Raw genomic sequence first — 20238 nt, forward strand, 5'->3', positions numbered from 1 at the left:
GAGCCGTAATATTTTTAAAGTGGTAGTAAAAGGATAAAACCATTTTTTTCCTCCAGTTTATTCTTTTCACTAGAACGGAGCCATTAGGGCAGCAAGTGACAGAAGATCCTATTTTAGTATCATCTATCACTTTGGTTAACGTTTTGCTGGGCATAAATCATATAATATGAGGTTGCATAGCGACAATTTAGTTTGCTGCACATTCTATTTTTATAACTTTATTTAAAACTGAAATATAACTTGCTGTACCTGAAACCCCAAGTGAGCCAGTTATTGGAGTGTAAGAAACGTCTGACGTCAGAACAGTTATTTATTCCACTGGAGACCATTAGCGATGCATTACCCTTTGGCACTTTTGTTTTCAGAAGCCTAGTTAAAATTTTATGAATGGTTTTTTACCAATTATTATATATTTTTAGCTCTAGAAGAGCGAGTAGCTTGTATATGTGCAAGTTTATAAATAATAGGTATTATACAGAAGACATTTATATACATGAAAGACTTGCAATAAAAATCTGGATTTGCGTAATATTATGAGATTTTTACTATGTGAGAATTGTCGGTGATTCTTTTTTTTTCACATTTTACATTGCTGTCATTAAAATTTAATTCCGCCAGATTCCATCTTGTCAGTAAGCTTTTGAGATTTTCACATCTTATAGAAGACATATTTTCATTTTGCTAATTTTTGCTCTCTTTCCCATGAGGTTTCAAAATCCCCACACTGCAGCCCTGTACAGCAATTTAAGTCCCCTTTTCTTTGCTAAGTCATTGCATTTTATCTACTACTCCAATAAGGCTTGTTTTTTTTCACTCTTACAGCGATAGCCATTTTTAATGCGGTTTTAAAACTCATTTTTTACATTATTGTCCAAATCCAATTTTAGCAAGGGATTGTACCACCAGCTATAGGTTTTAACTTTAGCAGTAATACATGGGACCATCCAAGGTCAGCTTTAATGCACCAGAGCAAGAACCTCTGATTACTAGTGATGAGCGAGTATACTCGTTGCTCGGGTCTCCCAGAGCATGCTAGGATGGTCTCCAAGTATTTTGGCGTGCTCGGAGATTTCGTTTTCGTCGTCTCAGCTGCATGATTTGTGGGTGTAAGACAGGCTGATTACATGTGTGGAATGCCTGTTTGCTAGGGAATTCCCACATGTATTCCGGCTGTCCAGCAGCCGCAAATCATGCAGCTGAGACAACGAAAACTAAATCTCCAAGCACGCCAAAACACTCGGAGGTCACCCAAGCATGCTTGGGGAAACCCAAGCAACGAGCATACTCGCCGATCACTACTGAGTGATTACCAGTCACTCTTTGCTCTTGCTTGTATGTTATTTCTGATGGTCACCCAACACATTTTTGCACTTATACCCATGAGTCATAACCCAAATGTGTCTCTCCCCACAGTTTAGATAAAACATGCCCCTAAAACAGTATACCTAAACATATTATACTGTTTGCATTAGTCCCATTAGTCCAGTGTATCGAAACAAGGGTTTTATAATAGAGTTCGTGCAAATATATTCATAGCATCCAGTCCATTAGCCGTATCAGTAATTTCTGGCTGCTATATAGAAGCCCTGAGACTTGCCTCCTACCTGACCACATCTGTGGTTTTTCTTTGATTAGCCTGGCCTGGTGCATTGTTACAATGATTATGGTACATAATGCCAGCCAGCTAACCCTAAAGAATAACTACAGATGCCGGGAAGTAGGAGGTGGTTCTCAGGCCTGCTGTCCAGCGGCTACAATTTACCGACATGGCTGATGGACCTGGTACTGCGAATTGATTCTCACGAATTCCCAGGCTATTAGCAATTTCAGTATTTTTGGTCCTCCTTATGGGAAACCTAGGACCGGCCACAAATCACTGTTGAGAATCTGATCCAAATCACTGATAAAGATCGGTCCTTTGCATAGAAAGAAAACCTGTGACACTTCAATGAGCCCTAAAATTAGTTTAAAACACTGCATTATTTTATTGTAATTTGTTTTATTTATTTTTTTAACTCCACTGCAGTTTTTGATGCAGTTTTTAGCTAAAGCCAGAAGTGATTTCCAATTGAATTGGAATTATAAAGGTACTAGCTGAAGAGCCTGGCATATTACCTAACTGTGGGTCCCGCTGTCTTCCTTAACATCCCCGCTGTCCACCCGCCGTCCTGTTCTATCCCTCCGCAGCCACGCTCTACATCCATTTCCCGGTGTCCCTCCACAGCCCTGCTCTTCCCATCCACAGCCCCGTACTCTTCCTTCACAGCCCTGCTCTCCCCGTCCACAGCCCTGTTCTCTTCCATCACAGCCCTGCTCTCCCGCTCTCTCCGTCCACAGCCCCGTTCTCTTCCTTCACAGCCTTGCTCTCCCCGTCCACAGCCCCGTTCTCTTCCTTCACAGCCCTGCTCTCCCACTCTCCCCGTCCACAGCCCTGTTCTCTTCCTTCACAGCCCTACTCTCCCGCTCTCTCCATCCACAGCCCCGTTCTCTTCCTTCACAGCCTTGCTCTCCCCGTCCACAGCCCCGTTCTCTTCCTTCACAGCCCTGCTCTCCCACTTTCTCCCTCTACAGCCCTGCTGTCTTCCTTTCTCCACAGCCCCACTCTCCATGCACCACACGCGGTGACGCCGGGACCAGAAGAGAGAGGTGCGCAGATTGTTCATTCGGCCGAGTGGGCGGAGCTGCAGCTCATGTGATTGGTTGCCCTGAGGGGCGTGGCCTATCAAGGGCAGCCGGAGTGGGCGGAGCTAGGGCGGAGCTGCAGCACATGTGATTGGGCGGCCTGTGGGGGCGTGGCCTAGCGCTTTAGTAGGCTGCAGTAGAAGCCGGGGACTAAATTTAGGCCAGCAAACTGCAGGGGAGAGGTGGGATAGCACAGTTGGGGACGGGGAGCGCCGACTGAGCCGGGACAGGGCTGGGAGGGTTCCGGTACTATTTGCCCCCTGTCCTGAAGACTGTCTTCCTCACAGCCCCGCTCTTCATGCGCTGTTCTGCTGTATCCATCCTCAGCCCTGCTCTCCAACCGCGTCACACTCTGCTGCTTCATGATTGGTTGGTGTCCGACTCTGCTGCTTCGTGATTGGTTGATGATACACACACTCACATTCAGATTTATATATAGAGATGACTCCTTCCTTGGATCCACTTCTGATTTGGCTCAGAAGAGGGCATTTAAAAATTATTTTTTTCCCATAAATACAGTGTGAAACCAAACTTAAATATTCTCAATGGACATAGTGTTTCTTAAAGGTCATTAGAAAATAACATTTGCTCATTTAAAATATAGTCTATTATAATATATGAACAAGGAAAATTGTGAGTACCTTGGAATACTTAAGCAGATGTCTTAGAGTCCTCCACAACCCACTATTAAAGTTCAGCACTATGTCTTCTATTTAGTTCCAGCTACACCTCATTAACTGAATATATGTTAACAGGCAGCAGGGTTGTTGCTATGAATGAGTTTCATTGGAACGTACTTGGTGTCACTTTATTCTACATGCTTGCTTATGAGTCACTGTGAATGTGGTGACCCTGATTTTGGTTCTTCAGGCTTGAGGATGAGAGTCTAGCAATTCATTTGGCACACTGGTATACGCCTATGCTTTTTAGATATTTTAAGTTACTCAACATATATATTTGTAGCCACAAAGTACGTAGTTGCACACGTTTTCAGACAATTTCCAGAAATGATTATGCTTCCAATTAAGGTTCTAATGCCAGTAGCTTTTGGAAAGACTCACTTTCTAGAAAATGATTATTTCTTGAATAGCAATTAAAATGATTGCTATTTAGCTTTGTTTAAGGTAGAATAATAGACTTAAAGCGTGACCCTGTTCACATTTCATTTTAAATGAACGTTCAACTCATGAATTGGGAAAGTTCCAGGCAAACACACCAATTGTATCTATAGTCATTAATCACCCTTTCTTACAAAATTTGCAAAAAGGCGATTTTTGACACACTGGACCAGTATCCATTGGCCTTTTTTTTGCAGTATTGTGGGAGAAAACCAGAGTACTCAGAGGAAACCCACACAAACACGGAAAGAACATACCAACTCTTTTTAGATGTTGTGCTTCATGGAATTTGAACCTTGAACCCTAAGGCTGAAAAGAAACAGTGTCCAGTGTACCAGAGAAAACAACCTGTCAATCAGCCAGGGGACGGTACTGATGGCCAGGAGTACAGTGGAGGCAAAGAAGCTGAAAGTGCATATTCACATCCCAGTGCTCGATGACGCTCCGGAGACCCCGCGGATGTCGACCATACGGAAGCTCAAAAGGACAATACCCAGTTGAGACTTGTGGAACCTCCCAGATAGAGAACAGCAGAAATGGTAGCAGACAGTCCCAATGTCTACCGTCCTTTTCTATGGCCTGTCTAAAAAAACATGAGAAAACCTCAAAACACGACCAAGCAGTCCAAAATTGCTAATTTGCTCATTAGCAGTTTGATTGACTATGGCCTGTCTAAGCATAGTTTTGAGTGTTTTATTGAATCTTTCCACAAGGCCTTCTGTCTGGATATGATATACTGATGTCTTCAGTTGTGTAATTTCCAGGGCATTACACAGTTCCCTCATCACCTTTCTCAAAAAAGAGCGTTCCTTGGCAAGTCAGGATCTCCCTCGGTAATCATGTGTGAGAAAAAACATGGACCAACTTGCGAGCTATAATTTTTGCATATATTGATGCCTTTGAGCAGACTTAACCAGGGGATTGACCAGTGCATGGCAATTCTCACAAATGGCAGTTCTATGATGGGTAATGGCACAAGGGGACATCAAAAGTGAGAGGTGGGGGCAGTTAACTTGTATGTGGAACAGGATCTGCAATACTTTAAGATTTCCTGCTGACATCTGGGCCAATAAATCTCTACATGATCCATTTCTAAGTATTTTCCACCCTCAGATGGCCACACAAGAAATGTGAATGGGCCATGTCCAAAACCCTCTGTTTATAGGGTCCTGGTACTAATAACTGTTCCACTAGCTCATCCCTCACTTTTGTAACCCAGTAAAATAACTCCCCACTCAATATAAAATAGGGAAAGCTGGTGTCAGCCCCCAGCTCCTGCACTATAACATTTATGACGGTTACATTGTTGAATGCTTCTCTTAGGCTAGTTTCACACTAGCGTTTATTCGACGCAGCGCACGGCGCCGCTAAGCCCCGCCCCCTGCCGGCTCCCTGCCCGCCCCATCCGGTCATCGCCACCTACTATCGCACATGGACGCTTGCGATCTGCGCACCCTATCTTTAGCATAGGGTGTGCAGATCGTGCACTGGCCATGCGCTGCGCACTTTTGAAGGTTCGCCCGTGCGTGCCGAACGCAGCATGTTGCATTTCGGCACGCACGGCGCACCTTCAAAAGTGCGCAGCGCACGCCAAAATCCTACTAGCGCACGATCTGCGCACCCTATGCTAAAGATAGGGTGCGCAGATCGCAAGCGTCCATGTGCGATAGTAGGTGGCGATGACCGGATGGGGCGGGCAGGGAGCCGGCAGGGGGCGGGGCTTAGCTGCGCCGTGCGCTGCGTCGAATAAACGCTAGTGTGAAACTAGCCTTACAGTTAAATTCCTATATTGGGTGTACCCAAAATTTTTGACGGTCACCACTAGCTCAGGAATGTCAGCCTCAGGGGACCCTTCTAACACCAATTGTAAGGAATGCTACTTGCTTGGGTGTGTCGGGAGGCAACACAAGAAGCGTTTCCATCCAAACATCTTTGTTGGTTTATTGCTGCTTCATAAACCATCCATAAGCAAAGTAAAAGCTTTCAGTGCTGGCAAATCAAAGAAAACAGTTCTTTGGACAGAGTTCCTTGTCAGCCAGTCCTGGTCACACAGGCTGGATAGCATCCAGTACACTGGCTTAAAGCCCCCATCACACACAGCGATCTTGCTAGCGAGATCGCTGCTGAGTCACAACTTTTGTGACGCAACAGCGATCTCACCAGTGAGATCACTGTGTGTGACACTTATCAGCGACCGGCCCCCCTGCCGGGTATCGCTGAATGGCCTGGACATTTTTTTGATTGTTGGTCTCCCGCTGGCCAGCACGCATCGCTGCATGTGGCAGGTGGGAGACCAGCGAGCTGGAGCTGGTAACCAAGGTAAACATCGGGTTTTTAGGCAACGCGCGGCGCTTAGAAACCCGATGTGTACGTTAGATACCAGTGCGCTGGTGCAGGGAGCTGGTAACCAAGGTAAACAGCGGGTTTCTAAGTGCCGCGCGGTGCTTAGAAACCCGATGTTTACCTTGGTTACCAGCTCCCTGCACCACCGCGCTGGTATCTTAATGTACACTGCGGGTAACTAAGCGACGTGCGTCGCTTGCTACCCGCGTGTCGCTGTCCTGATCGCTTTGCCATATTTCAGAGCTGCAATGTTACTGGAGTATCAAAAAGCACAAGGTGTGCCATACTCACGGACATGGCCAAGGTAAGGAAGGCTGGAAAACGACCACCCAACAAGAAACATCAGATTAAACATCAAGACTGGGCCAAGAAATATCTTAAGACTGATTTTTCTAAGGTTTTATGGACTGATGAAATGAGAGTGACTCTTGATGGGCCAGATGGATGGGCCCGAGGCTGGATCAGTGAAGCTCAACTCCCAGACCTACTGGCAGTTTCTAGAAGACACCGTCTTCAAGCTGTGGTACAGGAAGAAGTCGGTATCGTTCAAGAAAAACATGATTTTCATGCAGGACAATGCTCCATCACATACATCCAAATACTCCACAGCGTGGCTGGCCAGTAAAGGTCTAAAAGAATTAAAAATAATGACATGGCCCCCTTGTTCACTTGATCTGAACCCCATAGAGAACCTGTGGTCCCTCATAAAATGTGAGATCTACAGGGAGGGAAAACAGTACACCTCTCAGAACAGTGTCTGGGAGGCTGTGGTGGCTGCTGCACGTCATGTTGATCGTAAACAGATCACCAACTGACAGAATCTATGGATGGAAGGCTTTTGAGTGTCATCGTAAAGAAAGGTGGCTATATTGGTCACTGATTTTTTTTTTTGTTTTTTGAATGTCAGAAATGTTTATTTCTAAATTTTGTGTTATATTGGTTTACCTTGTTAAAATAAACAAGTGAGATGGGTATATATTTGGTTTTTATTAAGTTGCCTAATAATTCTGCACAGTAATAGTTACCTGAAAAAAACAGACATTCTCCTAAGATAGCCAAATCTAGAAAAAAAAACACTCCAACTTCCAAAAATATTAAGCTTTGATATTTGAGTCTTTTGGGTTGATTGAGAACATAGTTGTTGTTCAATAATAAAAAGAATCCTCTCAAATACAACTTGCCTAATAATTCTGCACGCATTGTATACCTCTCATCAACTATCTCTCCAGTAGCTGCCTTACTATATATATATATATATATATATATATATATATAATGTACACACACAGCAGATGTAATAAAATATTGCAGACACATCACCCATTTTCTAAGTAAATATATTTCTAAAGGTGCTATTGACATGAAATTCTCACCAGATATCGGCGGCAACAACCTATCCTATTCACACAGGCAAAGAAATCAAACCATAGATGTCCATAAATTATTTAATAATGATAAATGACACAGGGGAAAAAGTATTGAATACAGTTACTGAAATTTAATTAATACTTCATACAAAAGTTTTTGTTGGTGATGAAGCTTCAAGACACCTCCTGTATGGAGAAATGGAGAAACTAGTCACATGCATTGCTCAGGTGTGGCAAATCATAAAAAGTATACTTTAGCTACAAAAACCATTGTAATGTTCACCTATTTGCTTGTAGGCACATGAGGTTAGACTAATAAGTGGTTTTCTGATGTCAGGTTTCCTGTAAGAGATCACAATTTACTATTTAGTAGTGGCTTAAAATGCTCATGGTCGCAAAGTGACTTGAATAAGGGTTTTACTGGAGCTTTTTAGGGTAAGAAGTCTCAATTTTTTAGTGTATATTTTAGTAGTGTTTAAAGAGGTTCTACAGAATTTAAAAAATGCATCTTTTATTGCAAGTCTACTTCCATGAAGTGAATAGGGGCCAAGCTGTAATACCATACACAACCTGTGTACAGCTGTGGCGCTGTTTGTGGAAGAAGGAAGTCATGTTTTTCATATATTTTACAATCCATTAAACTCTTTGATATCCTAAATGTTAAATACATTATATCTTTGTAAGTTCTGAAAGTCAAAGCTGCATCTGCGGTAATTAATTTGGGATTTAAGTATGTCTTTGCCTTTCATTAGTCTGTTCTTCCCGCTAATGGTACTGCCATTCAGTTAGCCAGTAGACATGATAGGTTGACTATACATCAAAAGGGTTTTGTTTTTAGAAACCATAAAGCTGTTTTTCTGACATTAAGCAATGGAGCGCTGAACTTATTCCATCAAAAAAGGCTTTGAAGAACCAAATATAGGTTTTGGCCTGGTGAATGGTCCTTTTTGTTCTGTGGTCTCAACCTATAGTGGTTTTAATAGATAGAAGAGCTACAATGACTGATTTATCATCCCACAGTAACACAGAGCTGCATTTGTGATTTGAACACATTGCAGATCTCTGTGGGTTTATCCTACAGATATAGGATAATATAAGGACAATTGATGTCCGAACAGACTTAGATCACAATTTAGGACTAAGTGGTGTGTCTTCAGCCGTTGAAGAAAGTCGTGGTAGCCTATGTCTTGAATGGTGTCTTGGCACTTTTGAGTCAACAAGTCCCAAACTATTCTTGGAAACATTTATTGATGATTCAATGAGGACTTTAATCGAAGTCTATGAAGATGTATTAAGCTGTTCTCCGTTGTAATTAATCATGTAACGTTTAGAGAGACAGAAGTGTTTGATAGAACAAGTGTTACTCTTATCTTCTAGTGTGCCATGCGTGATAATCCTTGCTCTGCTTCATTATCATTCCTCGGCACATTTTGCTACAGACAGATGAACTTTTATTTTAGGAAATACAGTTGGTTAAGAAAGACATTTAGTATCTACAGTTCTTTTATGTAAGGGAATATCACTGAGTTTCATTCATTGTGTGCAGGCTGTATAGCCACTGGCTATGAGGAGCATTGGTAGTCTGTAACTCCGAACAGTTTTCTACTGACAGCTTCATTTGTAACCTTGTTTTCTGCTTCTTGAGCTCTAAAGTCATTAAAGTTCAAATTGTGCCTCTTCCAATCTCATTGGTGACTGGCTTCTTGATTTTCTTTTTACAAATATAATTAATGTCAGATATGAATTTTGGGATATTGAAGGCAATATACGTACTGCTCTTTGTGCTAAGAGTGTGTCAACTCCATGGTGTCATACCCCCAAATATCTACAGGTATAGCAAACTTTATCTTAACACTTTTTTTCTACCTGGTGAGAGCGTGAGGGTCCTCCTACTTCTGTTCCATTAGGTCATATAGGTCATATGATTGGTGGGGGTGTGCCACCCAGCACCCCCCAGGATCAGCAATTACCGGCGGCCGACAGAAGTTCTCGAATAATGCTGGAACGCACCAGCTCCATCAAAACTATAGTGGCTGAAGCCAGTAACTTAATCCCTGCCTTATTCATATGAATAGGGGTAGCTCTGTAGTATCAGGCCGTGGCCACTATAGACGTGATGGAGCTGCAGTGTTTTGGCAGCAACCAAGAATTTCCTGCTGATTGGCAGGAGGACCTGGTTCTGCACCCCGACTGGCCCATTATAAGGATAGACCATCAGTAAAAAAAGTAGTGGCCAAACCCTTTAGGTTTGTGAGTAACCGACATTTTATTTTTTATTTCATAAATCAATAGTATGCATGAAAATAAGCAAGTTAATATCTTATCAAAGGAATTCTGCTTCTTTCTCCTCCAGGACTAATGTTTCATTATCAAAATTTTCAATTCATGGGTGTTACACCCGGTCCCCGTCCTGGCGCTGCGCCCAGGTCTGTCGCTGTTACACCTGGCCCCCGTCCTGGCGCTGCGTCAAGGCCTGCCGCTGCTTTCCGTTCTGGGCACTCACCTCGAACCTCACATAGGCAGCAGCCGGCCTCCTCTGGATTTCATGCTGCTGCTCAGCGTTCTGTCCTCCCTCCTGCCTCCTCCTCCTGGCGCCATGTGAGGAGATCTGTAGCTAAGACTATTAGGGCACGCCCGCCTGCTCTCTTGCCTTCTTAAAGGGGCGGCGTGCATTATTCAAAAAATACATTTAACCAATGGCAGCTCACTGGCTGCTATTTCTGGCCTCTCCTCCATAAGGAGCGCGCCGGAGCAACGAGTTTCTATCATTGCTTCATCCGGTTCTCATGCTAACCTGTCTGCGCTGCATCAGCAGTCTCTGTGCATTGTCTAATGCGCTCTGTTTCCACAGCATATCAGTGTCCTGTGTTACCTGGCTATATCAGCAACCATCTCGGCCTAAGTCATCCCGTTCCGCCTACAGCCATCCGAGTCCAAGGATTGTGTGAAGGTCACTGGAACTGACTCCTACCAACTAACTGGATCCAGGACCCAGCGCATTACGGACTCTGCTGTAACTTTTGTTATCCCTTTTGGTCCCGCTGGGACAGCTGCCACGTGTTTAGGGTCTAACTGGAGTCTAACTTAGGCCCAGATGGTTGCTGATATAGCCAGGTAACACAGGATACTGATATGCTGTGGAGACAGAGAGCATTAGACAATGCACAGAGACTGCTGATGCAGCACCTGTGTCCTCCAGGTATTCCATTCTGGCCCTGCCTGAGGGGCTTTACTACGGGTACCCGGGGTTCACTAGTCACGCCCCCTTCGGAGCCCCCCGGACCGTGGTCCCGAGGTTCCACTTAAAAAATAAAAACGAATGTGAACTTCACCATCTCTGCCTCCGCTTCCATTCGTTAGATTGCTCCGGCCATGGAATCCGCTGGACCCCAGAGGCCTCCGACGTTGGAGTTGTGCCAAGAGGTGACCTGTTTAAGAGATCAACAGGAAAAGATCACGACGTAACTACGTAACCTGTCCACCCGCATGGATTCCCTGCAGAACCTGGCTGCTCCTGATTCATCTAGCAACACCCAGGTACCTGCTGTCATGACAAGCAAGGGCCCCTGCCTGGCGGCTCCTACCCGCTTCCATGGTGATCCCACTCAGTGTCGGGGTTTTCTCAATCAGTGTACCCTGCACTTCGAAATCTTGGGGCATATGTTTACTTCCGACCGTGCCAAAGTGGGCTTCATTATGTCACATCAAGCAGGAGAGGCTCTCGCCTGGTTGAATCCATTATGGGAAAGAGGAGACCCGCTGGTTAATGATCATCGATCTTCCTAGAGACTTTTCGCAGGACCTTTGATGAACCCGGCCGGGTCACGTCGACCGCTTCTGCCCTGCTTCGCTTACGCCAAGGAACCCTCACGGTGGCTAGGAATGCTGTTCAGTTCCGCACCCTCTCGTTTGAGCTATCCTGGAATGATGAGGCCTTGCTGGCTACCTTCTGGGAGGGCCTATCTGGAAAAATTAAGGATGAGCTGGCGGGATGGGTCAGGCCTACCATCTTGGATGACCTGATTTCCTTGGCGACCCGGATTGACCTGCGTTTTAGGAGCGTTCCATGGAGATTAAGCGTGACAGGAGGTCCTACCACCTGGACTCTAATTCTTCCAAAATGTCTACCTCATCCTCTTCTCCTGAGGCTATGGAGGTAGATCGAGTAAGTCTGGCCAGCCGCCGCCAGGAGGCGCGTCGCAAAGACGGAAGCTGTCTGTACTGTGGTAGTTCCGAACACCTGATCCGCTCCTGTCCAAAGAAGTCGGAAAACTCCTCTGCCTAGGCTCGGTAGGAGAGGCCACCCTAGGTAGAGAATGTTCCTCTCCTTCGTTGCAGATCTCAGTCTCCGTGACCTGCGGAGCAATAAAATTTTCTGGACTCTGTTGGACTCCGGAGCCGCCGAAAGCTTTATCCAGCAGACGCTTGTGGATCGCTACCACTTACCAGTTCAGGCTCTTCCCAACCCGTTGCGAGTAACCGCTGTCGATGGCCAGCCTCTGACCGAACCCGTCCAGTTCCAGACTGAGCCAGTGGAACTCCGGGTAGGTCTTATGCATTCTGAAAGAATCCGTTTTTATGTGTACCCTGGTTTGTCTCACCCCCTTGCTTCTAGGTTTGCCTTGGTTTCAGAAACATGAACCAGTCCTTAATTGGAGAACAGGCGAAATTCTATGTTGGGGAGATTCCTGCTCGGACCGTTGTTTAACCCGGATTGAACCAGCTTCACCCCCGGTCCAACCTGCTACCCTGCCTGGATTACCATCCGCTTACTGGTCCTTCTCGGATGTCTTCGGGAAAAAGGAGGCTGAAAAACTTCCCCCCCACAGGTCGTATGACTGTCCAATCGACCTTCTTCCTGGAACATCTCCCCGTGGGAGAGTTTACCCTCTTTCCCAGGCAAAGACTCAGGCTATGTCGGACTACATCCAGGAGAACTTGGCCAGAGGGTTTATCCGAAAATCATCGTCACCGGCAGGAGCAGGCTTCTTCGTGAAGAAAAAGGACGGATCCCTGCGGCCCTGTATCGACTACCGAGGGCTGAACCAGATCACGGTTAAAAAACAGGTACCCGTTGCCTCTAATTTCAGAACTGTTTGACCGTCTCCGAGGGGCCAGGATCTTCACCAAGCTGGATCTCAGAGGTGCTTACAATTTGATCCGAATCAGAGATGGAGACGAATGGAAAACAGCCTTAAACACCCGTGATGGCCACTACGAGTATCTGGTAATGCCGTTTGGTCTAAGCAATGCACCCGCTGTTTTCCAAGAGTTCGTCAATGACATTTTCAGGGACCTGCTTTACACCTGTGTTGTTGTCTACCTAGACGACATTCTGATTTTTTCTACTGACTTGGTCTCGCATCGCAGACAAGTGCACCTAGTCTTACAGAGGCTCATGGAGAACAGACTGTACGCCAAGTTTGAAAAGTGCCTCTTTGAACAATCTTCTTTGCCTTTCCTCAGTTACATTGTTTCCTCCACAGGATTGTAACGTCCGTCCGCGGATCTGGGCTGCAGTAGGGACAGCACCCCGAAAAACCCCGAGACCCTTAACCCCTATACAGGGATCTGGAATTGTAGCAAGGCCCAGGGGGTGGCTGTCTAGAAGCAGCGCGCCAGAGCAGGACGGTTGCCAATAGGGAAGAAGGCAGGGAACCAAAAACGTAGTCAGAAACCAGGCGAGCAGCGGAGGTACAGAAACGGCAGGCAGTGGCAGAGTCGAGAGTCCATGCCAAGGTCACAAAACGGGAGGGCGGTAAAGGTACAAAAATGGCAGGCAGTAGCAGAGTCGGATATCCAGGTCAAGGTCACAAACCGGGAGAATAGCAGAGGTACAAAATCGTCAGGCAATAGAGGGGTCAGAAATCCAGGCTGAGGTCAGAGTCAAACAATAGCAAATCACACAGTAGCACAAAGGGGAACCAAGAATATATCCGGCGGCTTGCAAGACCAGTCCCAAGGTATTTGAGGGATCAGGTCATCCCTCACAGGCTCCTGGACTGATGATGTCATCAGGACCGCCCCCAGGACCAGGCCAGATGGCGATGCACCAACCCCTCCATGACCGACAGAGGAGCGGAGCCTCCGTCCATCAGATGCCTGCGCAGGAGCCCCTTCTCTGTCGCCGCCATCACTCGGGGGCGAACCACGGCGCCTCCCAGTGGCCGAGGCAGGAACAGCAGGCCCCGAGTCTGACGGCGAGGAGACAGTCCGGTGCCTCCTAGTGGCCGAGGCCGGGACAGCAGGCCCCGAGTCTGACGGCGACGTGACAGTCCGGCGCCTCCTAGTGGCCGAGGCCGGGACAGCAGGCCCCGAGTCTGATGGCGACGTGACAGTCCGGCGCCTCCTACTGGCCGAGGCCGGGACAGCAGGCCCCGAGTCTGACGGTGACGTGACAGAACCCCCCCTCTAAGAGGGGCCTCCGGACCCTCAAAACCCAGTTTGTCAGGATGAAGGAGATGAAATCTCCTAATTAATGCTTTGGCATGGATGTTCCCCGTGGGAACCCAGGACCTTTCCTCCGGGCCGTAGCCCTTCCAGTGTACAAGATACTGTACGGAGCCTCTCACAAGGCAGGAGTCAAGGATACCCTGGACTTCATACTCCAAGGTCCCCACGACCGAAACAGGAGGAGGAGGGGACTGGACAGGGTGAATTGGAGAGTGATACAGCTTGAGGAGAGACTTGTGGAACACGTTGGGCAACTTAAATGACTGAGGAAGTTATAAACGGAATGCTACCGGGTTAATCACCTCTATAATTTCGTATGGGCCAATAAATCTGGGACCCAGTTTGGCAGACGGCACTTATGCTTGATGTTTTTGGTAGAGAGCCAAACCTTGTCTCCAACTCCCAGGTGCGGCCCCTTAGATCGCCGTCTGTTCGCAGCCGAAGCCTGTCTAACCTGGGCCCCTTTCAAGTTCGAGTTTACCTCAGACCAAATCGTTTTTAAGCGATGTATATTTTTCTCTACCCCAGGGAGCTCCGACATCCTGGCCAAGAATGAACCAAAGCGCGGATGCAGTCCATGGTTGCAGAAAAAGGGGGTAGTCTTAATGGAGTCCTGATATCGATTATTTAGGGCAAACTTAGCTAGTGGCAGATGTTCCACCCAATCGGACTGATGCTCTGACACACAACAGCGGAGGTATTGCTCCAGAGCCTGGTTGGTACGCTCGGTTTGACCATTGGTTTCAGGGTGGTAGGCGGAGGAGAAGGACAACTCAATACCAATGCGTTTGCAGAACGCCCTCCAGAATTTTAAGACGAACTGGGTACCTCTGTCAGACACAATATTCACCGGAGCACCGTGAAGATGTACAACATGCACAATGAACAGTTTACTCAAGGTTTCGGAGTTAGGTAACCCAGACAGGTGGACAAAATGACACTGTTTGCTGAACCTGTCCACCACCACCCAGATTCACGTTTTCCCATCTGAGGGCGGCAGGTCCTTAATGAAGTCCATGGAGATGTAGGTCCATGGACTCTCAGGGGTGGGCAAGGACTGGAGCCAGCCGGCAGGGAGATTATGGGGGGACTTGGCGTGGGCACAGACTTCACACGCTAAAACATAGTCTTTACAGTCCTTAACCACTGTCGGCCACCAAAGGTTCCTAGTTATCAGTCTAGTGGTATTATTGAGACCAGGATGGCCTGCCAGAACAGAGTCATGCGATTCTTTAAGAACTTGTAGGCAAAACGTAGCCAGGACGAACAATTTTTTTGGGGGTGTAGTGTCAGGAGCTTGTTCTGGGGACCTACGGATCTCCTCCAGAAGGTCCAAAGACACTGCCGACACAACGATCCCATTGGCCAATATCGGGACTAGCTCACAGTCCTCGGCTTGTGAGGGGCAAAAACTGCGAGAGAGGGCATCGGCCCTCACATTTTTAGTACAAGGGCAAAAGGTGATTAAAAAATCAAACCTAGAGAAGAACAAGGCCCACCTTGCCTGTCTAGGATTTAGTCTTTTAGCTGAATCCAGGTAGGTCAGGTTCTTGTGATCAGTAATTACAGTGATCTTATGTTTGGCGCCTTCGAGGAAGTGGCGCCATTCCTCGAAGGCCCATTTGATTGCCAATAATTTCCGATTATCTATATCATAGTTTTTTTCAGTGGTAGAGAATTTGCGGGAAAAAAAAGCACATGGGCGAAGCTGAGTGAGGGATGTAGTGCCTTGCGATAGCACTGATCCCACTCTGACTTCAGAGGCATCTACATCTACAATAAATGGGCGGTCCAGATCAGGCTGAACCAAAACCAGGTTGGCCGCAAAGCACTCCTTTAGCGTAGAAAATGCCTGAATTGCAATGGGTTCCAATTGGCCACGTCTGCCCCTTTCCGGGTCAAATCCGTGAGTGGTTTGGCAATTTCTGATTAACCCCTGATGAACTTGCGGTAGTAATTAGCAAACCCTAAAAATCGCTGCAGCGCTTTTAGCGATTTGGGTTGCACCCAAGCTTTAATAGGTTGGATCTTGGCAGGATCCATGCGAAACCCTTTGCCTGAGACCATGTACCCTAAAAACTGTACCTCCTCAGCAAAAAAAAACACATTTCTCCAGTTTAGCAAACAAGGAGTGTTGTCGCAGTCTCTGCAGCACAGAACAGACGTGTTGAGCGTGTGTCACAGGGTCAGCAGAGTAAATCAAAATGTCATCCAAATACATGACGACATACACCCCACAAATGTCTCTGAAAATATCCTTAACAAAGTTCTATAAAATACACTATAGGAAACAGAGAAGCGCAATAGGGTCTTATCTGATGACAATGTTATAAAGATATATAAAATCCACTCACCCACTGAAGGAAAGATCAGGCATATAGAAATCGTCAGCTGCTGCACGTCCAAATGGTCAGACAAGTGACTGCCAGTATAACACTTCCAATGGAACTTAGTTTTTTGGACTTTCATGCGCTGCTTGACATAATAGACAATCCAGTTAAATTGAAAGATCAATCTTTTATTCACATTTAATCCCAACGCGTTTCGAAGTGAAAAACACTTCTTCTTCAGGGGAAGACAAATATTAACAAGATGCTGTTAACAATCCAGAGAATAAATACATACCGCCTTGAAAATTGGCGCTAAAACAGTCACATGTTCTATTTGCATAAATGTCAAAGTTCATACTGTGACGAATTGGTTTAAGCACATAGGATTATATATATATATAAAATCATTAAAATGACATCACTTTATTATATTATAGGTGAAAAATGAAAGAAAAAACGAAAAGAGAAGAAGAATAAATAAAATTAACAAAGAAGGGAATATAAATCTGTCTGTGATTAGATCCAGCTGAAACCTTCACTCACCGGATCAAGAAAAAAAAAATCATCCTATACACAGACAAGAGATCACTAATATAAAAAAAAATTATATATATACACATGCATATAAAAATAATATGATAATAAATATATAAAAATTCAATGAAATCTGTGTGTGTCAAATTATTCTTAATTAGTAAAAGAAGTGATCAAATAAAAATATATTCTTTATAAACCACCTCTGGTGGGTGATGATGCCTGCCCCAATGCACGTTTCGGCTATTGTCTTCTTCTGGGGTTGAGTTTTTTCCACTAGGATTCTCTGGTCTTTGCCTTGTATGTATCATCCTGTGAAGTGTGTTACTTTATCAACTCTTATGTACAACCTCTATATAGCAAGTGGTGGGGTTTTGGTGCCATTTTTTGGTTTCCCACTTTTTAATAACCTTGTCTGTTTTTTTTTTTCTTTTTTTGTTAGCAAAATTTTGTACTTCTTAATTATGATTGGATCTTGGGTGCATTTTTCTTATTGAATTATTCTGTTGATAAAATTGGCAAATATTGATTTCACTGGGAATCTTATGATGTTTGGGTTATGTGATGGTATATAACCTTGAAAGACCCCTCAATGCTTGTAAAGGTGGGGACTTGACTATGACTAAGGATGCTATCAGAAAATCTTTTTTACATTTATGGCAGTTAAGCTCTCAATTTTGTTTCAGAGCCTCGGAATATTGGATTTTCATCTGTTTTGCGGTATGTGAGGACTGAACTCATTTTCCCATTCATGAAATCTTTGTGAAACTTTAAATCCAATTGTTTCCATGTAACTAACACTGGCTCACAGAAAACACAACGATTAACCACCACAGATCTCGGAAGGCTAAACAATTTGCAATGTTTGTAAAATCATTGTTCTTATCTGGAGGTGTTGATTAATACTAGGGGTGGCCTAGTGACAGTTATCAAGGACTTAGGGCGTGATCTCATTTTTTTTAGGGTGATAACCCCTGCAGTTATTTTTTTTTTATTATTATTATTTATATAGCGCCATTAATTCCATGGTGCTGTAAATGAGAAGGGGGGTTACATACTAAGTTATAGATATCGTTAACAGTAAACAAATTTACAATGACAGACTGGTACAGAGGGGAGGGGACCCTGTTTTTGCGGACTTACATTCTACAGGATAGTGGGGAAGAGACAAGGTCGGGGGTGCAGCAGCTCTGGTGGTGATGAGGCGGCAGCTCAGGCGGTGGTGAGGTGGCAGAATGGTCATTGCAGGCTGTAAGCTTTCCTGAAAAGATGGGTTTTCAGGTTCCGTTTGAAGGATCCGAGGGTGGTGGATAATCGGACGTGTTGAGGCATGGCATTCCAGAGGATAAGGGATATTGGTGATAAATCTTTTAGGCGGTTGTGTGAGGAACGAATAAGTGTGGAGGAGAGTAGGAGGTCTTGGGAGGATCGAAGATTACGTGAGGGAAGATATTGGGAGATTAGTTCAGAGATATAGGGAGGGGAAAGGTTGTGGATGGCTTTGTAGGTCAGTGTTAGTAGTTTGAACTGGATTCGTTGGGGAATTGGGAGCCAATGGAGGGATTTGCAGAGGGGGGAGACAAGGGAGTAGCGAAGAGAGAGGTGGATTAGTCGGGCAGCGGAATTGAGGACAGACTGGATTGGTGCAAGAGAGCAGGGAGGCCACAGAAGAGAGTGTTGCAGTAGTCTAGGTGGGAGATGATGAGGGCATGTACAAGAGTTTTAGTAGATTGAGGACTGAGGAAGGGATGAATTCTGGAAATATTTTTGAGTTGGAGGCGACGAGAGATTGGACATGTGGTTTGAAGGACAGGGCAGAGTCGAGAGTTACTCCGAGGCAGCGGATTTCAGGTGCGGGAGAGAGCGTGATGCCGTTTACCATAATAGATCGGGTAGGGAAGATACGTGAGATGGAGGAAAGATAATGAGTTCAGTTTTGTCTACGTTGAGTTTTAGGAAGCGAGAGGTGAAAAAGGGGGATATGGCTGATAGACACTCCGGGATTCTGTACAGCAGAGAGGTGACATCTGCGCCAAAGAGGTAGATTTGAGTGTCATCTGCATACAGATTGTACTGGAAGCCATGGGACTTTGAGTTGTCCTAGGCCAAGAGTATAGATGGAAAAAAGTAGGGGCCCCAGGACAGAGCCTTGGGGGACTCCAACAGAGAGGGGGCGGGATGAGGAGATAGTGTGGGAGTGGGAAACGCTGAATGTGCGGTCAGAAAGGTATGAGGAAATCCAGGACAGGGCAAGGTCTTTGATGCCAAAGGAAGAAAGAATTTGTAGCAGTGGGCAGTGGTCAACTGTGTCAAAGGCAGAGGACAGGTCAAGAAGGAGGAGGATGGAGAACTGTCTGTTAGCTTTGGCTGTGAGTAAGTCATTAGTAATTTTGGTCAGGGCAGATTCAGTGGAGTGGTGGGGGCGGAAGCCTGATTGCAGGATGTCAAGGAGGGAGTTAGATGAGAGGTGGGAAGAAAGTTGAGCATGGACATGCTGTTCAAGGAGTTTGGAAGCAAACGGGAGCAGTGATATGGGGCGATAGCTGGGCATAGCAGTTGAGTCAAGGTTTGATTTTTTGAGGATGGGTGTTATGGTGGCATGTTTGAAGGCAGAGGGGAAGGTACCAGAAGTTAGGGATAGGTTGAAGAGATGGGTTAGGGCTGGAATTATCATGTTAGTGAGGTTGGAGTGCAAATGGGAAGGGATGGGGTCAAGTGCACAGGTGGTGAGGCGTGATTTGGAAAGGAGATGAGTAAGCTCTCCTTCAGTGATGTTGGAGAAGGAGGTTATTAGTGAAGGGCAGAGGTCTGGCATGTGGAGTGGTTGGGGTGGTGGAACTGTAAAGGTTTGCCTTGTTTGGTCAATCTTGTTTTTGAAGTACATAGCATGGCTGTAAATACCACAACTAAAAGAAGAGAACCATATTCTATAAAACTTATTTTTTTATTTAAAATTATCCATAAAATACCACTTTAATATGATCACAACAATTATACCCCAAAAAATAAGGGGGCACAAACCACTAATATAATGTTTATAAAATTAATCATTTAATAGCTATCCATATATGAAGTATAGTATAGTAAAGTATAGAACCAGGCTTATTCATAAGGTCATATAAATTTAGATTTTGAAAATAATTCTATATAGATAAATGGCAATTTATATAATAAAAAGTGCCTAAAAGCATCTCTGTTATGAATGAGTCACCGTAGGAGGCAAAAACAGAAATACAAGCTAAGTCCAGAAAACCAGAGAAGTTGGCAACTATCAGATTGCAGACCCCTGAACCTATCAACACAACTAGCAGTAGCCGTGGGGGGTTCCCACGATGCCCTAGACCCCTCGATCACAGCCGGAGAATTAAATAGGCCTAAAGAAAGAAAGGGGAAATCTAAACTGCCCCAGAG

General features: G+C 45.4%; 1 protein-coding gene across 2 annotated transcripts in view; it reads left to right on the top strand.

Moving 5' to 3' along the window:
* Nucleotides 1-20238, top strand: part of METTL15 (methyltransferase 15, mitochondrial 12S rRNA N4-cytidine) — a 435657-nt gene that overhangs the window by 319253 nt on the left and 96166 nt on the right. The gene's annotated exons all lie outside the window — the stretch shown is intronic.

Source organism: Dendrobates tinctorius, unplaced genomic scaffold (genome assembly GCF_039654945.1).
Source record: "Dendrobates tinctorius isolate UK_male_01 unplaced genomic scaffold, ASM3965494v1 ptg000048l, whole genome shotgun sequence".
Classification (NCBI taxonomy): Eukaryota; Metazoa; Chordata; class Amphibia; order Anura; family Dendrobatidae; genus Dendrobates; species Dendrobates tinctorius.